The sequence below is a fragment of the Salvelinus alpinus genome, chromosome 3 (assembly GCF_045679555.1).
Source record: "Salvelinus alpinus chromosome 3, SLU_Salpinus.1, whole genome shotgun sequence".
NCBI classification, from domain to species: Eukaryota; Metazoa; Chordata; class Actinopteri; order Salmoniformes; family Salmonidae; genus Salvelinus; species Salvelinus alpinus.
Genome location: NC_092088.1, coordinates 105,505,840 through 105,532,276, shown reverse-complemented (window position 1 = coordinate 105,532,276; position 26,437 = coordinate 105,505,840). Strand labels below are relative to the sequence as shown.

The 26,437-nt window shown below is 36.6% G+C and overlaps 1 protein-coding gene across 2 annotated transcripts in view; it reads right to left on the bottom strand.

Moving 5' to 3' along the window:
* Positions 1–26,437, bottom strand: part of LOC139571657 (formin-2-like) — a 222,217-nt gene that overhangs the window by 17,317 nt on the left and 178,463 nt on the right. The window lies entirely within an intron of this gene.

Below are 26,437 nucleotides of genomic sequence, written 5' to 3'. Positions count from 1 at the left end.
TATAAAACAATACCTCCTGTTAGACCCCTGACTAATATAAAACAATACCTCCTGTCTGTTAGACTACTAACTAATATAAAACAATACCTCCTGTTAGACCACTGACTAATATAAAACAATACCTCCTGTTAGACCCCTGACTAATATAAAACAATACCTCCTGTCTGTTAGACCCCTGACTAATATAAAACAATACCTCCTGTCTGTTAGACCCCTGACTAATATAAAACAATACCTCCTGTCTGTTAGACCCCTGACTAATATAAAACAATACCTCCTGTCTGTTAGACCCCTGACTAATATAAAACAATACCTCCTGTCTGTTAGACCACTGACTAATATAAAACAATACCTCCTGTCTGTTAGACCCCTGACTAATATAAAACAATACCTCCTGTTAGACCCCTGACTAATATAAAACAATACCTCCTGTCTGTTAGACCCCTGACTAATATAAAACAATACCTCCTGTCTGTTAGACCACTGACTAATATAAAACAATACCTCCTGTCTGTTAGACCCCTGACTAATATAAAACAATACCTCCTGTTAGACCACTGACTAATATAAAACAATACCTCCTGTTAGACCACTGACTAATATAAAACAATACCTCCTCTCTGTTAGACCACTGACCAATATAAAACAATACCTCCTGTTAGACCACTGACTAATATAAAACAATACCTCCTGTTAGACCACTGACTAATATAAAACAATACCTCCTGTTAGACCACTGACTAATATAAAACAATACCTCCTGTTAGACCCCTGACTAATATAAAACAATACCTCCTGTCTGTTAGACCACTGACTAATATAAAACAATACCTCCTGTTAGACCACTGACTAATATAAAACAATACCTCCTGTCTGTTAGACCACTGACTAATATAAAACAATACCTCCTGTTAGACCACTGACTAATATAAAACAATACCTCCTGTCTGTTAGACCACTGACTAATATAAAACAATACCTCCTGTTAGACCACTGACTAATATAAAACAATACCTCCTGTCTGTTAGACCACTGACTAATATAAAACAATACCTCCTGTCTGTTAGACCACTGACTAATATAAAACAATACCTCCTGTCTGTTAGACCACTGACTAATATAAAACAATACCTCCTGTTAGACCACTGACTAATATAAAACAATACCTCCTGTTAGACCCCTGACTAATATAAAACAATACCTCCTGTCTGTTAGACCACTGACTAATATAAAACAATACCTCCTGTTAGACCACTGACTAATATAAAACAATACCTCCTGTCTGTTAGACCACTGACTAATATAAAACAATACCTCCTGTTAGACCACTGACTAATATAAAACAATACCTCCTGTTAGACCCCTGACTAATATAAAACAATACCTCCTGTCTCTGTTAGACCCCTGACTAATATAAAACAATACCTCCTGTCTGTTAGAACTGACTAATATAAAACAATACCTCCTGTCTCTGTTAGACCACTGACTAATATAAAACAATACCTCCTGTCTCTGTTAGACCCCTGACTAATATAAAACAATACCTCCTGTCTGTTAGACCACTGACTAATATAAAACAATACCTCCTGTCTGTTAGACCACTGACTAATATAAAACAATACCTCCTGTCTGTTAGACCACTGACTAATATAAAACAATACCTCCTGTCTGTTAGACCACTGACTAATATAAAACAATACCTCCTGTCTGTTAGACCACTGACTAATATAAAACAATACCTCCTGTTAGACCCCTGACTAATATAAAACAATACCTCCTGTCTCTGTTAGACCCCTGACTAATATAAAACAATACCTCCTGTCTGTTAGACCACTGACTAATATAAAACAATACCTCCTGTCTCTGTTAGACCCCTGACTAATATAAAACAATACCTCCTGTCTGTTAGACCACTGACTAATATAAAACAATACCTCCTGTTAGACCACTGACTAATATAAAACAATACCTCCTGTCTCTGTTAGACCCCTGACTAATATAAAACAATACCTCCTGTCTGTTAGACCACTGACTAATATAAAACAATACCTCCTGTCTGTTAGACCCCTGACTAATATAAAACAATACCTCCTGTTAGAACCCTGACTAATATAAAACAATACCTCCTGTCTCTGTTAGACCCCTGACTAATATAAAACAATACCTCCTGTCTGTTAGACCACTGACTAATATAAAACAATACCTCCTGTCTGTTAGACCCCTGACTAATATAAAACAATACCTCCTGTTAGACCCCTGACTAATATAAAACAATACCTCCTGTCTCTGTTAGACCCCTGACTAATATAAAACAATACCTCCTGTCTGTTAGACCACTGACTAATATAAAACAATACCTCCTGTCTCTGTTAGACCACTGACTAATATAAAACAATACCTCCTGTCTCTGTTAGACCACTGACTAATATAAAACAATACCTCCTGTCTCTGTTAGACCCCTGACTAATATAAAACAATACCTCCTGTCTGTTAGACCACTGACTAATATAAAACAATACCTCCTGTTAGACCACTGACTAATATAAAACAATACCTCCTGTCTGTTAGACCCCTGACTAATATAAAACAATACCTCCTGTCTGTTAGACCCCTGACTAATATAAAACAATACCTCCTGTTAGACCACTGACTAATATAAAACAATACCTCCTGTTAGACCACTGACTAATATAAAACAATACCTCCTCTCTGTTAGACCACTGACTAATATAAAACAATACCTCCTGTTAGACCACTGACTAATATAAAACAATACCTCCTGTTAGACCACTGACTAATATAAAACAATACCTCCTGTCTGTTAGACCACTGACTAATATAAAACAATACCTCCTGTCTGTTAGACCACTGACTAATATAAAACAATACCTCCTGTCTGTTAGACCCCTGACTAATATAAAACAATACCTCCTGTTAGACCACTGACTAATATAAAACAATACCTCCTGTTAGACCACTGACTAATATAAAACAATACCTCCTCTCTGTTAGACCACTGACTAATATAAAACAATACCTCCTGTTAGACCACTGACTAATATAAAACAATACCTCCTGTTAGACCACTGACTAATATAAAACAATACCTCCTGTCTGTTAGACCACTGACTAATATAAAACAATACCTCCTGTCTGTTAGACCACTGACTAATATAAAACAATACCTCCTGTCTGTTAGACCACTGACTAATATAAAACAATACCTCCTGTCTCTGTTAGACCACTGACTAATATAAAACAATACCTCCTTCCTGTTAGACCCCTGACTAATATAAAACAATACCTCCTTCCTGTTAGACCACTGACTAATATAAAACAATACCTCCTGTCTGTTAGACCACTGACTAATATAAAACAATACCTCCTGTCTGTTAGACCACTGACTAATATAAAACAATACCTCCTGTCTGTTAGACCACTGACTAATATAAAACAATACCTCCTGTCTGTTAGACCACTGACTAATATAAAACAATACCTCCTGTCTGTTAGACCACTGACTAATATAAAACAATACCTCCTGTTAGACCACTGACTAATATAAAACAATACCTCCTGTCAGACCACTGACTAATATAAAACAATACCTCCTGTCTGTTAGACCCCTGACTAATATAAAACAATACCTCCTGTCTGTTAGACCACTGACTAATATAAAACAATACCTCCTGTTAGACCACTGACTAATATAAAACAATACCTCCTGTCTGTTAGACCCCTGACTAATATAAAACAATACCTCCTGTTAGACCGCTGACTAATATAAAACAATACCTCCTGTTAGACCGCTGACTAATATAAAACAATACCTCCTGTCTGTTAGACCGCTGACTAATATAAAACAATACCTCCTGTTAGACCACTGACTAATATAAAACAATACCTCCTGTTAGACCACTGACTAATATAAAACAATACCTCCTCTCTGTTAGACCACTGACTAATATAAAACAATACCTCCTGTTAGACCACTGACTAATATAAAACAATACCTCCTGTTAGACCACTGACTAATATAAAACAATACCTCCTGTCTGTTAGACCACTGACTAATATAAAACAATACCTCCTGTCTGTTAGACCACTGACTAATATAAAACAATACCTCCTGTCTGTTAGACCACTGACTAATATAAAACAATACCTCCTGTCTGTTAGACCACTGACTAATATAAAACAATACCTCCTGTCTCTGTTAGACCACTGACTAATATAAAACAATACCTCCTTCCTGTTAGACCCCTGACTAATATAAAACAATACCTCCTTCCTGTTAGACCACTGACTAATATAAAACAATACCTCCTGTCTGTTAGACCACTGACTAATATAAAACAATACCTCCTGTCTGTTAGACCACTGACTAATATAAAACAATACCTCCTGTCTGTTAGACCACTGACTAATATAAAACAATACCTCCTGTCTGTTAGACCACTGACTAATATAAAACAATACCTCCTGTCTGTTAGACCACTGACTAATATAAAACAATACCTCCTGTCTGTTAGACCACTGACTAATATAAAACAATACCTCCTGTTAGACCACTGACTAATATAAAACAATACCTCCTGTCAGACCACTGACTAATATAAAACAATACCTCCTGTCTGTTAGACCGCTGACTAATATAAAACAATACCTCCTGTTAGACCACTGACTAATATAAAACAATACCTCCTGTTAGACCACTGACTAATATAAAACAATACCTCCTCTCTGTTAGACCACTGACTAATATAAAACAATACCTCCTGTTAGACCACTGACTAATATAAAACAATACCTCCTGTTAGACCACTGACTAATATAAAACAATACCTCCTGTCTGTTAGACCACTGACTAATATAAAACAATACCTCCTGTCTGTTAGACCACTGACTAATATAAAACAATACCTCCTGTCTGTTAGACCACTGACTAATATAAAACAATACCTCCTGTCTGTTAGACCACTGACTAATATAAAACAATACCTCCTGTCTGTTAGACCACTGACTAATATAAAACAATACCTCCTGTCTCTGTTAGACCACTGACTAATATAAAACAATACCTCCTTCCTGTTAGACCCCTGACTAATATAAAACAATACCTCCTTCCTGTTAGACCACTGACTAATATAAAACAATACCTCCTGTCTGTTAGACCACTGACTAATATAAAACAATACCTCCTGTCTGTTAGACCACTGACTAATATAAAACAATACCTCCTGTCTGTTAGACCACTGACTAATATAAAACAATACCTCCTGTCTGTTAGACCACTGACTAATATAAAACAATACCTCCTGTCTGTTAGACCACTGACTAATATAAAACAATACCTCCTGTTAGACCACTGACTAATATAAAACAATACCTCCTGTCAGACCACTGACTAATATAAAACAATACCTCCTGTCTGTTAGACCCCTGACTAATATAAAACAATACCTCCTGTCTGTTAGACCACTGACTAATATAAAACAATACCTCCTGTTAGACCACTGACTAATATAAAACAATACCTCCTGTCTGTTAGACCCCTGACTAATATAAAACAATACCTCCTGTTAGACCGCTGACTAATATAAAACAATACCTCCTGTTAGACCGCTGACTAATATAAAACAATACCTCCTGTCTGTTAGACCACTGACTAATATAAAACAATACCTCCTGTTAGACCACTGACTAATATAAAACAATACCTCCTGTCTGTTAGACCCGACTAATATAAAACGATACCTCCTGTCAGACCGCTGACTAATATAAAACAATACCTCGTGTCAGACCGCTGACTAATATAAAACAATACCTCGTGTCAGACCGCTGACTAATATAAAACAATACCTCGTGTCAGACCGCTGACTAATATAAAACAATACCTCGTGTCAGACCGCTGACTAATATAAAACAATACCTCGTGTCAGACCGCTGACTAATATAAAACAATACCTCCTGTCTGTTAGACCCCTGACTAATATAAAACAATACCTGCTGTTAGACCACTGACTAATATAAAACAATACCTCCTGTCTGTTAGACCACTGACTAATATAAAACAATACCTCCTGTTAGACCACTGACTAATATAAAACAATACCTCCTATCTGTTAGACCGCTGACTAATATAAAACAATACCTCCTGTCAGACCACTGACTAATATAAAACAATACCTCCTGTCTGTTAGACCGCTGACTAATATAAAACAATACCTCCTGTCAGACCGCTGACTAATATAAAATACCTCCTGTCAGACCGCTGACTAATATAAAACAATACCTCCTGTCAGACCGCTGACTAATATAAAACAATACCTCCTGTCAGACCGATGACTAATATAAAACAATACCTCGTGTCAGACCGCTGACTAATATAAAACAATACCTCCTGTCTGTTAGACCCCTGACTAATATAAAACAATACCTCCTGTTAGACCCCTGACTAATATAAAACAATACCTCCTGTCTGTTAGACCCCTGACTAATATAAAACAATACCTCCTGTCTGTTAGACCACTGACTAATATAAAACAATACCTCCTGTTAGACCACTGACAAATATAAAACAATACCTCCTGTTAGACCACTGACTAATATAAAACAATACCTCCTTCCTGTTAGACCACTGACTAATATAAAACATTACCTCCCGTCTGTTAGACCACTGACTAATATAAAACATTACCTCCCGTCTGTTAGACCACTGACTAATATAAAACAATACCTCCCGTCTGTTAGACCCCTGACTAATATAAAACAATACCTCCTTCCTGTTAGACCACTGACTAATATAAAACATTACCTCCCGTCTGTTAGACCACTGACTAATATAAAACAATACCTCCCGTCTGTTAGACCCCTGACTAATATAAAACAATACCTCCTGTCTGTTAGACCACTGACTAATTTAAAACAATACCTCCTGTCTCTGTTAGACCCCTGACTAATATAAAACAATACCTCCTGTCTGTTAGACCACTGACTAATATAAAACAATACCTCCTGTTAGACCCCTGACTAATATAAAACAATACCTCCTGTCTGTTAGACCACTGACTAATATAAAACAATACCTCCTGTTAGACCACTGACTAATATAAAACAATACCTCCTGTCTGTTAGACCACTGACTAATATAAAACAATACCTCCTGTCTGTTAGACCCCTGACTAATATAAAACAATACCTCCTGTTTGTTAGACCCCTGACTAATATAAAATAAAACAATACCTCCTGTCTGTTAGACCACTGACTAATATAAAACAATACCTCCCGTCTGTTAGACCACTGACTAATATAAAACAATACCTCCTGTCTGTTAGACCACTGACTAATATAAAACAATACCTCCTGTTAGACCACTGACAAATATAAAACAATACCTCCTGTTAGACCACTGACTAATATAAAACAATACCTCCTTCCTGTTAGACCACTGACTAATATAAAACATTACCTCCCGTCTGTTAGACCACTGACTAATATAAAACATTACCTCCCGTCTGTTAGACCACTGACTAATATAAAACAATACCTCCCGTCTGTTAGACCCCTGACTAATATAAAACAATACCTCCTTCCTGTTAGACCACTGACTAATATAAAACATTACCTCCCGTCTGTTAGACCACTGACTAATATAAAACAATACCTCCCGTCTGTTAGACCCCTGACTAATATAAAACAATACCTCCTGTCTCTGTTAGACCACTGACTAATATAAAACAATACCTCCTGTCTGTTAGACCACTGACTAATATAAAACAATACCTCCTGCCTGTTAGACCACTGACTAATATAAAACAATACCTCCTGTCTGTTAGACCCCTGACTAATATAAAACAATACCTCCTGTCTGTTAGACCCCTGACTAATATAAAACAATACCTCCTGTCTGTTAGACCCCTGACTAATATAAAACAATACCTCCTGTCTGTTAGACCCCTGACTAACATAAAACAATACCTCCTGTTAGACCACTGACTAATATAAAACAATACCTCCTGTTAGACCACTGACTAATATAAAACAATACCTCCTGTTAGACCACTGACTAATATAAAACAATACCTCCTGTTAGACCACTGACTAATATAAAACAATACCTCCTGTTAGACCACTGACTAATATAAAACAATACCTCCTGTCTGTTAGACCACTGACTAATATAAAACAATACCTCCTGTTAGACCACTGACTAATATAAAACAATACCTCCTGTTAGACCACTGACTAATATAAAACAATACCTCCTGCCTGTTAGACCACTGACTAATATAAAACAATACCTCCTGTCTGTTAGACCCCTGACTAATATAAAACAATACCTCCTGTCTGTTAGACCACTGACTAATATAAAACAATACCTCCTGTTAGACCACTGACAAATATAAAACAATACCTCCTGTCTGTTAGACCCCTGACTAATATAAAACAATACCTCCTGTCTGTTAGACCCCTGACTAACATAAAACAATACCTCCTGTCTGTTAGACCACTGACTAATATAAAACAATACCTCCTGTTAGACCACTGACTAATATAAAACAATACCTCCTGTTAGACCACTGACTAATATAAAACAATACCTCCTGTCTCCGTTAGACCACTGACTAATATAAAACAATACCTCCTGTTAGACCCCTGACTAATATAAAACAATACCTCCTGTCTGTTAGACCACTGACTAATATAAAACAATACCTCCTGTCTGTTAGACCACTGACTAATATAAAACAATACCTCCTGTTAGACCACTGACTAATATAAAACAATACCTCCTGTTAGACCACTGACTAATATAAAACAATACCTCCTGTTAGACCACTGACTAATATAAAACAATATCTCCTGTCTGTTAGACCACTGACTAATATAAAACAATACCTCCTGTTAGACCACTGACTAATATAAAACAATACCTCCTGTCTGTTAGACCACTGACTAATATGAAACAATACCTCCTGTCTGTTAGACCACTGACTAATATAAAACAATACCTCCTGTTTGTTAGACCCCTGACTAATATAAAACAATACCTTCTGTCTGTTAGACCACTGACTAATATAAAACAATACCTCCCGTCTGTTAGACCACTGACTAATATAAAACAATACCTCCTGTCTCCGTTAGACCCCTGACTAATATAAAACAATACCTCCTTCCTGTTAGACCCCTGCCTAATATAAAACAATACCTCCTGTCTCTGTTAGACCACTGACTAATATAAAACAATACCTCCTGCCTGTTAGACCACTGACTAATATAAAACAATACCTCCTGCCTGTTAGACCACTGACTAATATAAAACAATACCTCCTGTCTGTTAGCCCACTGACTAATATAAAACAATACCTCCTGTCTGTTAGACCACTGACTAATATAAAACAATACCTCCTGTTAGACCACTGACTAATATAAAACAATACCTCCTGTCTGTTAGACCACTGACTAATATAAAACAATACCTCCTGTCTGTCAGACCACTGACTAATATAAAACAACACCTCCTGTTAGACCCCTGACTAATATAAAACAATACCTCCTGTTTGTTAGACCACTGACTAATATAAAACAATACCTCCTGTTTGTTAGACCCCTGACTAATATAAAACAATACCTCCTGTCTGTTAGACCACTGACTAATATAAAACAATACCTCCCGTCTGTTAGACCACTGACTAATATAAAACAATACCTCCTGTCTCTGTTAGACCCCTGACTAATATAAAACAATACCTCCTTCCTGTTAGACCCCTGACTAATATAAAACAATACCTCCTGTCTCTGTTAGACCACTGACTAATATAAAACAATACCTCCTGCCTGTTAGACCACTGACTAATATAAAACAATACCTCCTGCCTGTTAGACCACTGACTAATATAAAACAATACCTCCTGTCTGTTAGCCCACTGACTAATATAAAACAATACCTCCTGTCTCTGTTAGACCACTGACTAATATAAAACAATACCTCCTGTTAGACCACTGACTAATATAAAACAATACCTCCTGTCTGTTAGACCACTGACTAATATAAAACAATACCTCCTGTCTCTATTAGACCACTGACTAATATAAAACAATACCTCCTGTTAGACCACTGACTAATATAAAACAATACCTCCTGTTAGACCACTGACTAATATAAAACAATACCTCCTGTTAGACCACTGACTAATATAAAACAATATCTCCTTTCTGTTAGACCACTGACTAATATAAAACAATACCTCCTGTTAGACCCCTGACTAATATAAAACAATACCTCCTGTTAGACCCCTGACTAATATAAAACAATACCTCCTGTCTGTTAGACCACTGACTAATATAAAACAATACCTCCTGTCTGTTAGACCACTGACTAATATAAAACAATACCTCCTGTCTGTTAGACCCCTGACTAATATAAAACAATACCTCCTGTTTGTTAGACCCCTGACTAATATAAAACAATACCTCCTGTCTGTTAGACCACTGACTAATATAAAACAATACCTCCTGTTAGACCACTGACTAATATAAAACAATACCTCCTGTCTGTTAGACCACTGACTAATATAAAACAATACCTCCTGTCTGTCAGACCACTGACTAATATAAAACAATACCTCCTGTTAGACCCCTGACTAATATAAAACAATACCTCCTGTTTGTTAGACCACTGACTAATATAAAACAATACCTCCTGTTTGTTAGACCCCTGACTAATATAAAACAATACCTCCTGTTAGACCACTGACTAATATAAAACAATACCTCCTGTTAGACCACTGACTAATATAAAACAATACCTCCTGCCTGTTAGACCACTGACTAATATAAAACAATACCTCCTGTCTGTTAGACCCCTGACTAATATAAAACAATACCTCCTGTCTGTTAGACCACTGACTAATATAAAACAATACCTCCTGTTAGACCACTGACAAATATAAAACAATACCTCCTGTCTGTTAGACCCCTGACTAATATAAAACAATACCTCCTGTCTGTTAGACCCCTGACTAACATAAAACAATACCTCCTGTCTGTTAGACCACTGACTAATATAAAACAATACCTCCTGTCTGTTAGACCACTGACTAATATAAAACAATACCTCCTGTTAGACCACTGACTAATATAAAACAATACCTCCTGTTAGACCACTGACTAATATAAAACAATACCTCCTGTCTCCGTTAGACCACTGACTAATATAAAACAATACCTCCTGTTAGACCCCTGACTAATATAAAACAATACCTCCTGTCTGTTAGACCACTGACTAATATAAAACAATACCTCCTGTCTGTTAGACCACTGACTAATATAAAACAATACCTCCTGTTAGACCACTGACTAATATAAAACAATACCTCCTGTTAGACCACTGACTAATATAAAACAATACCTCCTGTTAGACCACTGACTAATATAAAACAATATCTCCTGTCTGTTAGACCACTGACTAATATAAAACAATACCTCCTGTTAGACCACTGACTAATATAAAACAATACCTCCTGTTAGACCACTGACTAATATAAAACAATACCTCCTGTCTGTTAGACCACTGACTAATATGAAACAATACCTCCTGTCTGTTAGACCACTGACTAATATAAAACAATACCTCCTGTTTGTTAGACCCCTGACTAATATAAAACAATACCTTCTGTCTGTTAGACCACTGACTAATATAAAACAATACCTCCCGTCTGTTAGACCACTGACTAATATAAAACAATACCTCCTGTCTCCGTTAGACCCCTGCCTAATATAAAACAATACCTCCTTCCTGTTAGACCCCTGCCTAATATAAAACAATACCTCCTGTCTCTGTTAGACCACTGACTAATATAAAACAATACCTCCTGCCTGTTAGACCACTGACTAATATAAAACAATACCTCCTGCCTGTTAGACCACTGACTAATATAAAACAATACCTCCTGTCTGTTAGCCCACTGACTAATATAAAACAATACCTCCTGTCTGTTAGACCACTGACTAATATAAAACAATACCTCCTGTTAGACCACTGACTAATATAAAACAATACCTCCTGTCTGTTAGACCACTGACTAATATAAAACAATACCTCCTGTCTGTCAGACCACTGACTAATATAAAACAACACCTCCTGTTAGACCCCTGACTAATATAAAACAATACCTCCTGTTTGTTAGACCACTGACTAATATAAAACAATACCTCCTGTTTGTTAGACCCCTGACTAATATAAAACAATACCTCCTGTCTGTTAGACCACTGACTAATATAAAACAATACCTCCTGTCTCTGTTAGACCCCTGACTAATATAAAACAATACCTCCTGTCTCTGTTAGACCCCTGACTAATATAAAACAATACCTCCTTCCTGTTAGACCCCTGACTAATATAAAACAATACCTCCTGTCTCTGTTAGACCACTGACTAATATAAAACAATACCTCCTGCCTGTTAGACCACTGACTAATATAAAACAATACCTCCTGCCTGTTAGACCACTGACTAATATAAAACAATACCTCCTGTCTGTTAGCCCACTGACTAATATAAAACAATACCTCCTGTCTCTGTTAGACCACTGACTAATATAAAACAATACCTCCTGTTAGACCACTGACTAATATAAAACAATACCTCCTGTCTGTTAGACCACTGACTAATATAAAACAATACCTCCTGTCTCTATTAGACCACTGACTAATATAAAACAATACCTCCTGTTAGACCACTGACTAATATAAAACAATACCTCCTGTTAGACCACTGACTAATATAAAACAATACCTCCTGTTAGACCACTGACTAATATAAAACAATATCTCCTTTCTGTTAGACCACTGACTAATATAAAACAATACCTCCTGTTAGACCCCTGACTAATATAAAACAATACCTCCTGTTAGACCCCTGACTAATATAAAACAATACCTCCTGTCTGTTTGACCACTGACTAATATAAAACAATACCTCCTGTCTGTTAGACCACTGACTAATATAAAACAATACCTCCTGTCTGTTAGACCCCTGACTAATATAAAACAATACCTCCTGTTTGTTAGACCCCTGACTAATATAAAACAATACCTCCTGTCTGTTAGACCACTGACTAATATAAAACAATACCTCCTGTTAGACCACTGACTAATATAAAACAATACCTCCTGTCTGTTAGACCACTGACTAATATAAAACAATACCTCCTGTCTGTCAGACCACTGACTAATATAAAACAATACCTCCTGTTAGACCCCTGACTAATATAAAACAATACCTCCAGTTTGTTAGACCACTGACTAATATAAAACAATACCTCCTGTTTGTTAGACCCCTGACTAATATAAAACAATACCTCCTGTCTGTTAGACCACTGACTAATATAAAACAATACCTCCTGTTAGACCACTGACTAATATAAAACAATACCTCCTGTCTGTTAGACCACTGACTAATATAAAACAATACCTCCTGTCTGTCAGACCACTGACTAATATAAAACAATACCTCCTGTTAGACCCCTGACTAATATAAAACAATACCTCCTGTTTGTTAGACCACTGACTAATATAAAACAATACCTCCTGTTTGTTAGACCCCTGACTAATATAAAACAATACCTCCCGTCTGTTAGACCACTGACTAATATAAAACAATACCTCCCGTCTGTTAGACCACTGACTAATATAAAACAATACCTCCTGTCTGTTAGACCACTGACTAATATAAAACAATACCTCCTGTCTGTTAGACCACTGACTAATATAAAACAATACCTCCTGTCTGTTAGACCACTGACTAATATAAAACAATACCTCCTGTTAGACCACTGACAAATATAAAACAATACCTCCTGTCTGTTAGACCCCTGACTAATATAAAACAATACCTCCTGTCTGTTAGACCCCTGACTAACATAAAACAATACCTCCTGTCTGTTAGACCACTGACTAATATAAAACAATACCTCCTGTTAGACCCCTGACTAATATAAAACAATACCTCCTGTTAGACCACTGACTAATATAAAACAATACCTCCTGTCTCCGTTAGACCACTGACTAATATAAAACAATACCTCCTGTTAGACCCCTGACTAATATAAAACAATACCTCCTGTCTGTTAGACCCCTGACTAATATAAAACAATACCTCCTGTCTGTTAGACCCCTGACTAATATAAAACAATACCTCCTGTCTGTTAGACCCCTGACTAATATAAAACAAGACCTCCTGTCTGTTAGACCCCTGACTAATATAAAACAATACCTCCTGTCTGTTAGACCCCTGACTAATATAAAACAATACCTCCTGTCTGTTAGACCCCTGACTAATATAAAACAATACCTCCTGTTAGACCCCTGACTAATATAAAACAATACCTCCTGTCTGTTAGACCCCTGACTAATATAAAACAATACCTCCTGTCTGTTAGACCCCTGACTAATATAAAACAATACCTCCTGTTAGACCACTGACTAATATAAAACAATACCTCCTGTTAGACCACTGACTAATATAAAACAATACCTCCTCTCTGTTAGACCACTGACTAATATAAAACAATACCTCCTGTTAGACCACTGACTAATATAAAACAATACCTCCTGTCTGTTAGACCACTGACTAATATAAAACAATACCTCCTGTCTGTTAGACCACTGACTAATATAAAACAATACCTCCTGTCTGTTAGACCACTGACTAATATAAAACAATACCTCCTGTCTGTTAGACCACTGACTAATATAAAACAATACCTCCTGTCTCTGTTAGACCACTGACTAATATAAAACAATACCTCCTTCCTGTTAGACCCCTGACTAATATAAAACAATACCTCCTTCCTGTTAGACCACTGACTAATATAAAACAATACCTCCTGTCTGTTAGACCACTGACTAATATAAAACAATACCTCCTGTCTGTTAGACCACTGACTAATATAAAACAATACCTCCTGTCTGTTAGACCACTGACTAATATAAAACAATACCTCCTGTCTGTTAGACCACTGACTAATATAAAACAATACCTCCTGTCTGTTAGACCACTGACTAATATAAAACAATACCTCCTGTTAGACCACTGACTAATATAAAACAATACCTCCTGTCAGACCACTGACTAATATAAAACAATACCTCCTGTCTGTTAGACCCCTGACTACTATAAAACAATACCTCCTGTCTGTTAGACCACTGACTACTATAAAACAATACCTCCTGTTAGACCACTGACTAATATAAAACAATACCTCCTGTCTGTTAGACCCCTGACTAATATAAAACAATACCTCCTGTCTGTTAGACCACTGACTAATATAAAACAATACCTCCTGTTAGACCGCTGACTAATATAAAACAATACCTCCTGTTAGACCGCTGACTAATATAAAACAATACCTCCTGTCTGTTAGACCACTGACTAATATAAAACAATACCTCCTGTTAGACCACTGACTAATATAAAACAATACCTCCTGTCTGTTAGACCCGACTAATATAAAATGATACCTCCTGTCAGACCGCTGACTAATATAAAACAATACCTCGTGTCAGACCGCTGACTAATATAAAACAATACCTCGTGTCAGACCGCTGACTAATATAAAACAATACCTCGTGTCAGACCGCTGACTAATATAAAACAATACCTCGTGTCAGACCGCTGACTAATATAAAACAATACCTCCTGTCTGTTAGACCCCTGACTAATATAAAACAATACCTGCTGTTAGACCACTGACTAATATAAAACAATACCTCCTGTCTGTTAGACCACTGACTAATATAAAACAATACCTCCTGTCTGTTAGACCACTGACTAATATAAAACAATACCTCCTATCTGTTAGACCGCTGACTAATATAAAACAATACCTCCTGTCAGACCACTGACTAATATAAAACAATACCTCCTGTCTGTTAGACCGCTGACTAATATAAAACAATACCTCCTGTCAGTTAGACCGCTGACTAATATAAAATACCTCCTGTCAGACCGCTGACTAATATAAAACAATACCTCCTGTCAGACCGCTGACTAATATAAAACAATACCTCCTGTCAGACCGATGACTAATATAAAACAATACCTCGTGTCAGACCGCTGACTAATATAAAACAATACCTCGTGTCAGACCGCTGACTAATATAAAACAATACCTCGTGTCAGACCGCTGACTAATATAAAACAATACCTCCTGTCTGTTAGACCCCTGACTAATATAAAACAATACCTCCTGTCTGTTAGACCCCTGACTAATATAAAACAAGACCTCCTGTCTGTTAGACCCCTGACTAATATAAAACAATACCTCCTGTCTGTTAGACCCCTGACTAATATAAAACAATACCTCCTGTCTGTTAGACCACTGACTAATATAAAACAATACCTCCTGTTAGACCACTGACAAATATAAAACAATACCTCCTGTTAGACCACTGACTAATATAAAACAATACCTCCTTCCTGTTAGACCACTGACTAATATAAAACATTACCTCCCGTCTGTTAGACCACTGACTAATATAAAACATTACCTCCCGTCTGTTAGACCACTGACTAATATAAAACAATACCTCCCGTCTGTTAGACCCCTGACTAATATAAAACAATACCTCCTGTCTGTTAGACCACTGACTAATTTAAAACAATACCTCCTGTCTCTGTTAGACCCCTGACTAATATAAAACAATACCTCCTGTCTGTTAGACCACTGACTAATATAAAACAATACCTCCTGTTAGACCCCTGACTAATATAAAACAATACCTCCTGTCTGTTAGACCACTGACTAATATAAAACAATACCTCCTGTTAGACCACTGACTAATATAAAACAATACCTCCTGTCTGTTAGACCACTGACTAATATAAAACAATACCTCCTGTCTGTTAGACCCCTGACTAATATAAAACAATACCTCCTGTTTGTTAGACCCCTGACTAATATAAAATAAAACAATACCTCCTGTCTGTTAGACCACTGACTAATATAAAACAATACCTCCCGTCTGTTAGACCACTGACTAATATAAAACAATACCTCCTGTCTCTGTTAGACCACTGACTAATATAAAACAATACCTCCTGTCTCTGTTAGACCACTGACTAATATAAAACAATACCTCCTGTCTGTTAGACCACTGACTAATATAAAACAATACCTCCTGCCTGTTAGACCACTTACTAATATAAAACAATACCTCCTGTCTGTTAGACCCCTGACTAATATAAAACAATACCTCCTGTCTGTTAGACCCCTGACTAATATAAAACAATACCTCCTGTCTGTTAGACCCCTGACTAATATAAAACAATACCTCCTGTCTGTTAGACCCCTGACTAACATAAAACAATACCTCCTGTCTGTTAGACCACTGACTAATATAAAACAATACCTCCTGTTAGACCACTGACTAATATAAAACAATACCTCCTGTTAGACCACTGACTAATATAAAACAATACCTCCTGTTAGACCACTGACTAATATAAAACAATACCTCCTGTTAGACCACTGACTAATATAAAACAATACCTCCTGTCTGTTAGACCACTGACTAATATAAAACAATACCTCCTGTTAGACCACTGACTAATATAAAACAATACCTCCTGCCTGTTAGACCACTGACTAATATAAAACAATACCTCCTGCCTGTTAGACCACTGACTAATATAAAACAATACCTCCTGTCTGTTAGACCCCTGACTAATATAAAACAATACCTCCTGTCTGTTAGACCACTGACTAATATAAAACAATACCTCCTGTTAGACCACTGACAAATATAAAACAATACCTCCTGTCTGTTAGACCCCTGACTAATATAAAACAATACCTCCTGTCTGTTAGACCCCTGACTAATATAAAACAATACCTCCTGTCTGTTAGACCCCTGACTAACATAAAACAATACCTCCTGTCTGTTAGACCACTGACTAATATAAAACAATACCTCCTGTTAGACCACTGACTAATATAAAACAATACCTCCTGTTAGACCACTGACTAATATAAAACAATACCTCCTGTTAGACCACTGACTAATATAAAACAATACCTCCTGTTAGACCCCTGACTAATATAAAACAATACCTCCTGTCTGTTAGACCACTGACTAATATAAAACAATACCTCCTGTCTGTTAGACCACTGACTAATATAAAACAATACCTCCTGTTAGACCACTGACTAATATAAAACAATACCTCCTGTTAGACCACTGACTAATATAAAACAATACCTCCTGTTAGACCACTGACTAATATAAAACAATATCTCCTGTCTGTTAGACCACTGACTAATATAAAACAATACCTCCTGTTAGACCACTGACTAATATAAAACAATACCTCCTGTTAGACCACTGACTAATATAAAACAATACCTCCTGTCTGTTAGACCACTGACTAATATGAAACAATACCTCCTGTCTGTTAGACCACTGACTAATATAAAACAATACCTCCTGTCTGTTAGACCACTGACTAATATAAAACAATACCCCCTGTCTGTTAGACCACTGACTAATATAAAACAATACCTCCTGTCTGTCAGACCACTGACTAATATAAAACAATACCTCCTGTTAGACCCCTGACTAATATAAAACAATACCTCCTGTCTGTTAGACCACTGACTAATATAAAACAATACCTCCTGTTTGTTAGACCCCTGACTAATATAAAACAATACCTTCTGTCTGTTAGACCACTGACTAATATAAAACAATACCTCCCGTCTGTTAGACCACTGACTAATATAAAACAATACCTCCTGTCTCTGTTAGACCCCTGACTAATATAAAACAATACCTCCTTCCTGTTAGACCCCTGCCTAATATAAAACAATACCTCCTGTCTCTGTTAGACCACTGACTAATATAAAACAATACCTCCTGCCTGTTAGACCACTGACTAATATAAAACAATACCTCCTGCCTGTTAGACCACTGACTAATATAAAACAATACCTCCTGTCTGTTAGCCCACTGACTAATATAAAACAATACCTCCTGTCTGTTAGACCACTGACTAATATAAAACAATACCTCCTGTTAGACCACTGACTAATATAAAACAATACCTCCTGTCTGTTAGACCACTGACTAATATAAAACAATACCTCCTGTCTGTCAGACCACTGACTAATATAAAACAATACCTCCTGTTAGACCCCTGACTAATATAAAACAATACCTCCTGTTTGTTAGACCACTGACTAATATAAAACAATACCTCCTGTTTGTTAGACCCCTGACTAATATAAAACAATACCTCCTGTCTCTGTTAGACCACTGACTAATATAAAACAATACCTCCTGCCTGTTAGACCACTGACTAATATAAAACAATACCTCCTGCCTGTTAGACCACTGACTAATATAAAACAATACCTCCTGTCTGTTAGCCCACTGACTAATATAAAACAATACCTCCTGTCTGTTAGACCACTGACTAATATAAAACAATACCTCCTGTTAGACCACTGACTAATATAAAACAATACCTCCTGTCTGTTAGACCACTGACTAATATAAAACAATACCTCCTGTCTGTCAGACCACTGACTAATATAAAACAATACCTCCTGTTAGACCCCTGACTAATATAAAACAATACCTCCTGTTTGTTAGACCACTGACTAATATAAAACAATACCTCCTGTTTGTTAGACCCCTGACTAATATAAAACAATACCTCCTGTCTGTTAGACCACTGACTAATATAAAACAATACCTCCCGTCTGTTAGACCACTGACTAATATAAAACAATACCTCCTGTCTCTGTTAGACCCCTGACTAATATAAAACAATACCTCCTTCCTGTTAGACCCCTGACTAATATAAAACAATACCTCCTGTCTCTGTTAGACCACTGACTAATATAAAACAATACCTCCTGCCTGTTAGACCACTGACTAATATAAAACAATACCTCCTGTCTGTTAGCCCACTGACTAATATAAAACAATACCTCCTGTCTCTGTTAGACCACTGACTAATATAAAACAATACCTCCTGTCTGTTAGACCACTGACTAATATAAAACAATACCTCCTGTCTCTGTTAGACCACTGACTAATATAAAACAATACCTCCTGTTAGACCACTGACTAATATAAAACAATACCTCCTGTTAGACCACTGACTAATATAAAACAATACCTCCTGTTAGACCACTGACTAATATAAAACAATACCTCCTGTTAGACCCCTGACTAATATAAAACAATACCTCCTGTCTGTTAGACCACTGACTAATATAAAACAATACCTCCTGTCTGTTAGACCACTGACTAATATAAAACAATACCTCCTGTTAGACCACTGACAAATATAAAACAATACCTCCTGTCTGTTAGACCCCTGACTAATATAAAACAATACCTCCTGTCTGTTAGACCCCTGACTAACATAAAACAATACCTCCTGTCTGTTAGACCACTGACTAATATAAAACAATACCTCCTGTTAGACCACTGACTAATATAAAACAATACCTCATGTTAGACCACTGACTAATATAAAACAATACCTCCTGTCTCCGTTAGACCACTGACTAATATAAAACAATACCTCCTGTTAGACCCCTGACTAATATAAAACAATACCTCCTGTCTGTTAGACCCCTGACTAATATAAAACAATACCTCCTGTCTGTTAGACCACTGACTAATATAAAACAATACCTCCTGTCTGTTAGACCACTGACTAATATAAAACAATACCTCCTGTTAGACCACTGACTAATATAAAACAATACCTCCTGTTAGACCACTGACTAATATAAAACAATACCTCCTGTTAGACCACTGACTAATATAAAACAATATCTCCTGTCTGTTAGACCACTGACTAATATAAAACAATACCTCCTGTTAGACCACTGACTAATATGAAACAATACCTCCTGTCTGTTAGACCACTGACTAATATAAAACAATACCTCCTGTCTGTTAGACCACTGACTAATATGAAACAATACCTCCTGTCTGTTAGACCACTGACTAATATAAAACAATACCTCCTGTCTGTTAGACCACTGACTAATATAAAACAATACCTCCTGTCTGTTAGACCACTGACTAATATAAAACAATACCTCCTGTCTGTTAGCCCACTGACTAATATAAAACAATACCTCCTGTCTGTTAGACCACTGACTAATATAAAACAATACCTCCTGTCTCTGTTAGACCACTGACTAATATAAAACAATACCTCCTGTTAGACCACTGACTAATATAAAACAATACCTCCTGTTAGACCACTGACTAATATAAAACAATATCTCCTTTCTGTTAGACCACTGACTAATATAAAACAATACCTCCTGTTAGACCACTGACTAATATAAAACAATACCTCCTGTTAGACCACTGACTAATATAAAACAATATCTCCTTTCTGTTAGACCACTGACTAATATAAAACAATACCTCCTGTTAGACCACTGACTAATATAAAACAATACCTCCTGTTAGACCCCTGACTAATATAAAACAATACCTCCTGTCTGTTAGACCACTGACTAATATAAAACAATACCTCCTTTCTGTTAGACCACTGACTAATATAAAACAATACCTCCTGTTAGACCACTGACTAATATAAAACAATACCTCCTGTTAGACCACTGACTAATATAAAACAATATCTCCTTTCTGTTAGACCACTGACTAATATAAAACAATACCTCCTGTTAGACCACTGACTAATATAAAACAATACCTCCTGTTAGACCCCTGACTAATATAAAACAATACCTCCTGTCTGTTAGACCACTGACTAATATAAAACAATACCTCCTGTCTGTTAGACCACTGACTAATATAAAACAATACCTCCTGTCTGTTAGACCACTGACTAATATAAAACAATACCTCCTGTCTGTTAGACCACTGACTAATATAAAACAATACCTCCTGTTAGACCACTGACAAATATAAAACAATACCTCCTGTCTGTTAGACCCCTGACTAATATAAAACAATACCTCCTGTCTGTTAGACCCCTGACTAACATAAAACAATACCTCCTGTCTGTTAGACCACTGACTAATATAAAACAATACCTCCTGTTAGACCACTGACTAATATAAAACAATACCTCCTGTTAGACCACTGACTAATATAAAACAATACCTCCTGTCTCCGTTAGACCACTGACTAATATAAAACAATACCTCCTGTTAGACCCCTGACTAATATAAAACAATACCTCCTGTCTGTTAGACCACTGACTAATATAAAACAATACCTCCTGTCTGTTAGACCACTGACTAATATAAAACAATACCTCCTGTTAGACCACTGACTAATATAAAACAATACCTCCTGTTAGACCACTGACTAATATAAAACAATACCTCCTGTTAGACCACTGACTAATATAAAACAATATCTCCTGTCTGTTAGACCACTGACTAATATAAAACAATACCTCCTGTTAGACCACTGACTAATATAAAACAATACCTCCTGTCTGTTAGACCACTGACTAATATGAAACAATACCTCCTGTCTGTTAGACCACTGACTAATATAAAACAATACCTCCTGTCTGTTAGACCACTGACTAATATAAAACAATACCTCCTGTCTGTTAGACCACTGACTAATATAAAACAATACCTCCTGTCTGTTAGCCCACTGACTAATATAAAACAATACCTCCTGTCTGTTAGACCACTGACTAATATAAAACAATACCTCCTGTCTGTCAGACCACTGACTAATATAAAACAATACCTCCTGTTAGACCCCTGACTAATATAAAACAATACCTCCTGTCTGTTAGACCACTGACTAATATAAAACAATACCTCCTGTTTGTTAGACCCCTGACTAATATAAAACAATACCTCCTGTCTGTTAGACCACTGACTAATATAAAACAATACCTCCCGTCTGTTAGACCACTGACTAATATAAAACAATACCTCCTTCCTGTTAGACCCCTGACTAATATAAAACAATACCTCCTGTCTCTGTTAGACCACTGACTAATATAAAACAATACCTCCTGCCTGTTAGACCACTGACTAATATAAAACAATACCTCCTGCCTGTTAGACCACTGACTAATATAAAACAATACCTCCTGTCTGTTAGACCACTGACTAATATAAAACAATACCTCCTGTCTGTTAGACCACTGACTAATATAAAACAATACCTCCTGTCTGTTAGCCCACTGACTAATATAAAACAATACCTCCTGTCTGTTAGACCACTGACTAATATAAAACAATACCTCCTGTCTGTCAGACCACTGACTAATATAAAACAATACCTCCTGTTAGACCACTGACTAATATAAAACAATATCTCCTTTCTGTTAGACCACTGACTAATATAAAACAATACCTCCTGTTAGACCACTGACTAATATAAAACAATACCTCCTGTTAGACCCCTGACTAATATAAAACAATACCTCCTGTCTGTTAGACCACTGACTAATATAAAACAATACCTCCTGTCTGTTAGACCACTGACTAATATAAAACAATACCTCCTGTCTGTTAGACCACTGACTAATATAAAACAATACCTCCTGTTAGACCACTGACAAATATAAAACAATACCTCCTGTCTGTTAGACCCCTGACTAATATAAAACAATACCTCCTGTCTGTTAGACCCCTGACTAACATAAAACAATACCTCCTGTCTGTTAGACCACTGACTAATATAAAACAATACCTCCTGTTAGACCACTGACTAATATAAAACAATACCTCCTGTTAGACCACTGACTAATATAAAACAATACCTCCTGTCTCCGTTAGACCACTGACTAATATAAAACAATACCTCCTGTTAGACCCCTGACTAATATAAAACAATACCTCCTGTCTGTTAGACCACTGACTAATATAAAACAATACCTCCTGTCTGTTAGACCACTGACTAATATAAAACAATACCTCCTGTTAGACCACTGACTAATATAAAACAATACCTCCTGTTAGACCACTGACTAATATAAAACAATACCTCCTGTTAGACCACTGACTAATATAAAACAATATCTCCTGTCTGTTAGACCACTGACTAATATAAAACAATATCTCCTGTCTGTTAGACCACTGACTAATATAAAACAATACCTCCTGTTAGACCACTGACTAATATAAAACAATACCTCCTGTTGTTAGACCACTGACTAATATAAAACAATACCTCCTGTCTGTTAGACCACTGACTAATATAAAACAATACCTCCTGTCTCGTTAGACCACTGACTAATATAAAACAATACCTCCTGTCTGTTAGACCCACTGACTAATATAAAACAATACCTCCTGTCTGTTAGCCCACTGACTAATATAAAACAATACCTCCTGTCTGTTAGACCACTGACTAATATAAAACAATACCTCCTGTCTGTCAGACCACTGACTAATATAAAACAATACCTCCTGTTAGACCCCTGACTAATATAAAACAATACCTCCTGTCTGTTAGACCACTGACTAATATAAAACAATACCTCCTGTTTGTTAGACCCCTGACTAATATAAAACAATACCTCCTGTCTGTTAGACCACTGACTAATATAAAACAATACCTCCCGTCTGTTAGACCACTGACTAATATAAAACAATACCTCCTTCCTGTTAGACCCCTGACTAATATAAAACAATACCTCCTGTCTCTGTTAGACCACTGACTAATATAAAACAATACCTCCTGCCTGTTAGACCACTGACTAATATAAAACAATACCTCCTGTCTGTTAGACCACTGACTAATATAAAACAATACCTCCTGTCTGTTAGACCACTGACTAATATAAAACAATACCTCCTGTCTGTTAGCCCACTGACTAATATAAAACAATACCTCCTGTCTGTTAGACCACTGACTAATATAAAACAATACCTCCTGTCTGTCAGACCACTGACTAATATAAAACAATACCTCCTGTTAGACCCCTGACTAATATAAAACAATACCTCCTGTCTGTTAGACCACTGACTAATATAAAACAATACCTCCTGTTTGTTAGACCCCTGACTAATATAAAACAATACCTCCTGTCTGTTAGACCACTGACTAATATAAAACAATACCTCCCGTCTGTTAGACCACTGACTAATATAAAACAATACCTCCTGTCTCTGTTAGACCCCTGACTAATATAAAACAATACCTCCTTCCTGTTAGACCCCTGACTAATATAAAACAATACCTCCTGTCTCTGTTAGACCACTGACTAATATAAAACAATACCTCCTGCCTGTTAGACCACTGACTAATATAAAACAATACCTCCTGCCTGTTAGACCACTGACTAATATAAAACAATACCTCCTGCCTGTTAGACCACTGACTAATATAAAACAATACCTCCTGTCTGTTAGCCCACTGACTAATATAAAACAATACCTCCTGTCTGTTAGACCACTGACTAATATAAAACAATACCTCCTGTTAGACCACTGACTAATATAAAACAATACCTCCTGTTAGACCACTGACTAATATAAAACAATATCTCCTTTCTGTTAGACCACTGACTATTATAAAACAATACCTCCTGTTAGACCACTGACTAATATAAAACAATACCTCCTGTTAGACCCCTGACTAATATAAAACAATACCTCCTGTCTGTTAGACCACTGACTAATATAAAACAATACCTCCTGTCTGTTAGACCACTGACTAATATAAAACAATACCTCCTGTCTGTTAGACCACTGACTAATATAAAACAATACCTCCTGTCTGTTAGACCACTGACTAATATAAAACAATACCTCCTGTCTGTTAGACCACTGACTAATATAAAACAATACCTCCTGTTAGACCACTGGAAAAGCATGTGTGGTAACTTAAAGCTGCAATGTGTTACTTCTTGGGCGACACAAACAAATTCACCAAGATGTTTGAGTTATAGATCTGTTATTCTCACTGAAAACAAGTCTAAGAAGCGGTAGAGCTGTTCTATGTGCACTATTTCTATGCTTCCATTAAATTTCATTTTAGCGTACGACTTTCGGTTTTTGTAACACCAGCTTCAAACAGCTTAAAGTACAATATTTGTGTTAGGAAAAATATTTAATTCACAGCGGTTTAGATGGTAGAATGATTCTCTACACTGAAGACCTACACTAAAGACCTAGCAGAGTCAAGCTGGTAGAAAGGCAGCAGTGATGACAGTAGAAGTCAACCTCTTGGAAGATAAATACACTTCATGTACAAGCCCTACAAAGCCCTATATAGCCCTATAAAGCCCTACACAGCCCTGTAAAGCCCTACACAGCCCTACACAGCCCTACAAAGCCCTGTAAAGCCCTGTAAAGCCCTGTATAGCCCTATATAGCCCTATATAGCCCTATATAGCCCTATATAGCCCTATATAGCCCTATATAGCCCTATATAGCCCTATATAGCCCTATAT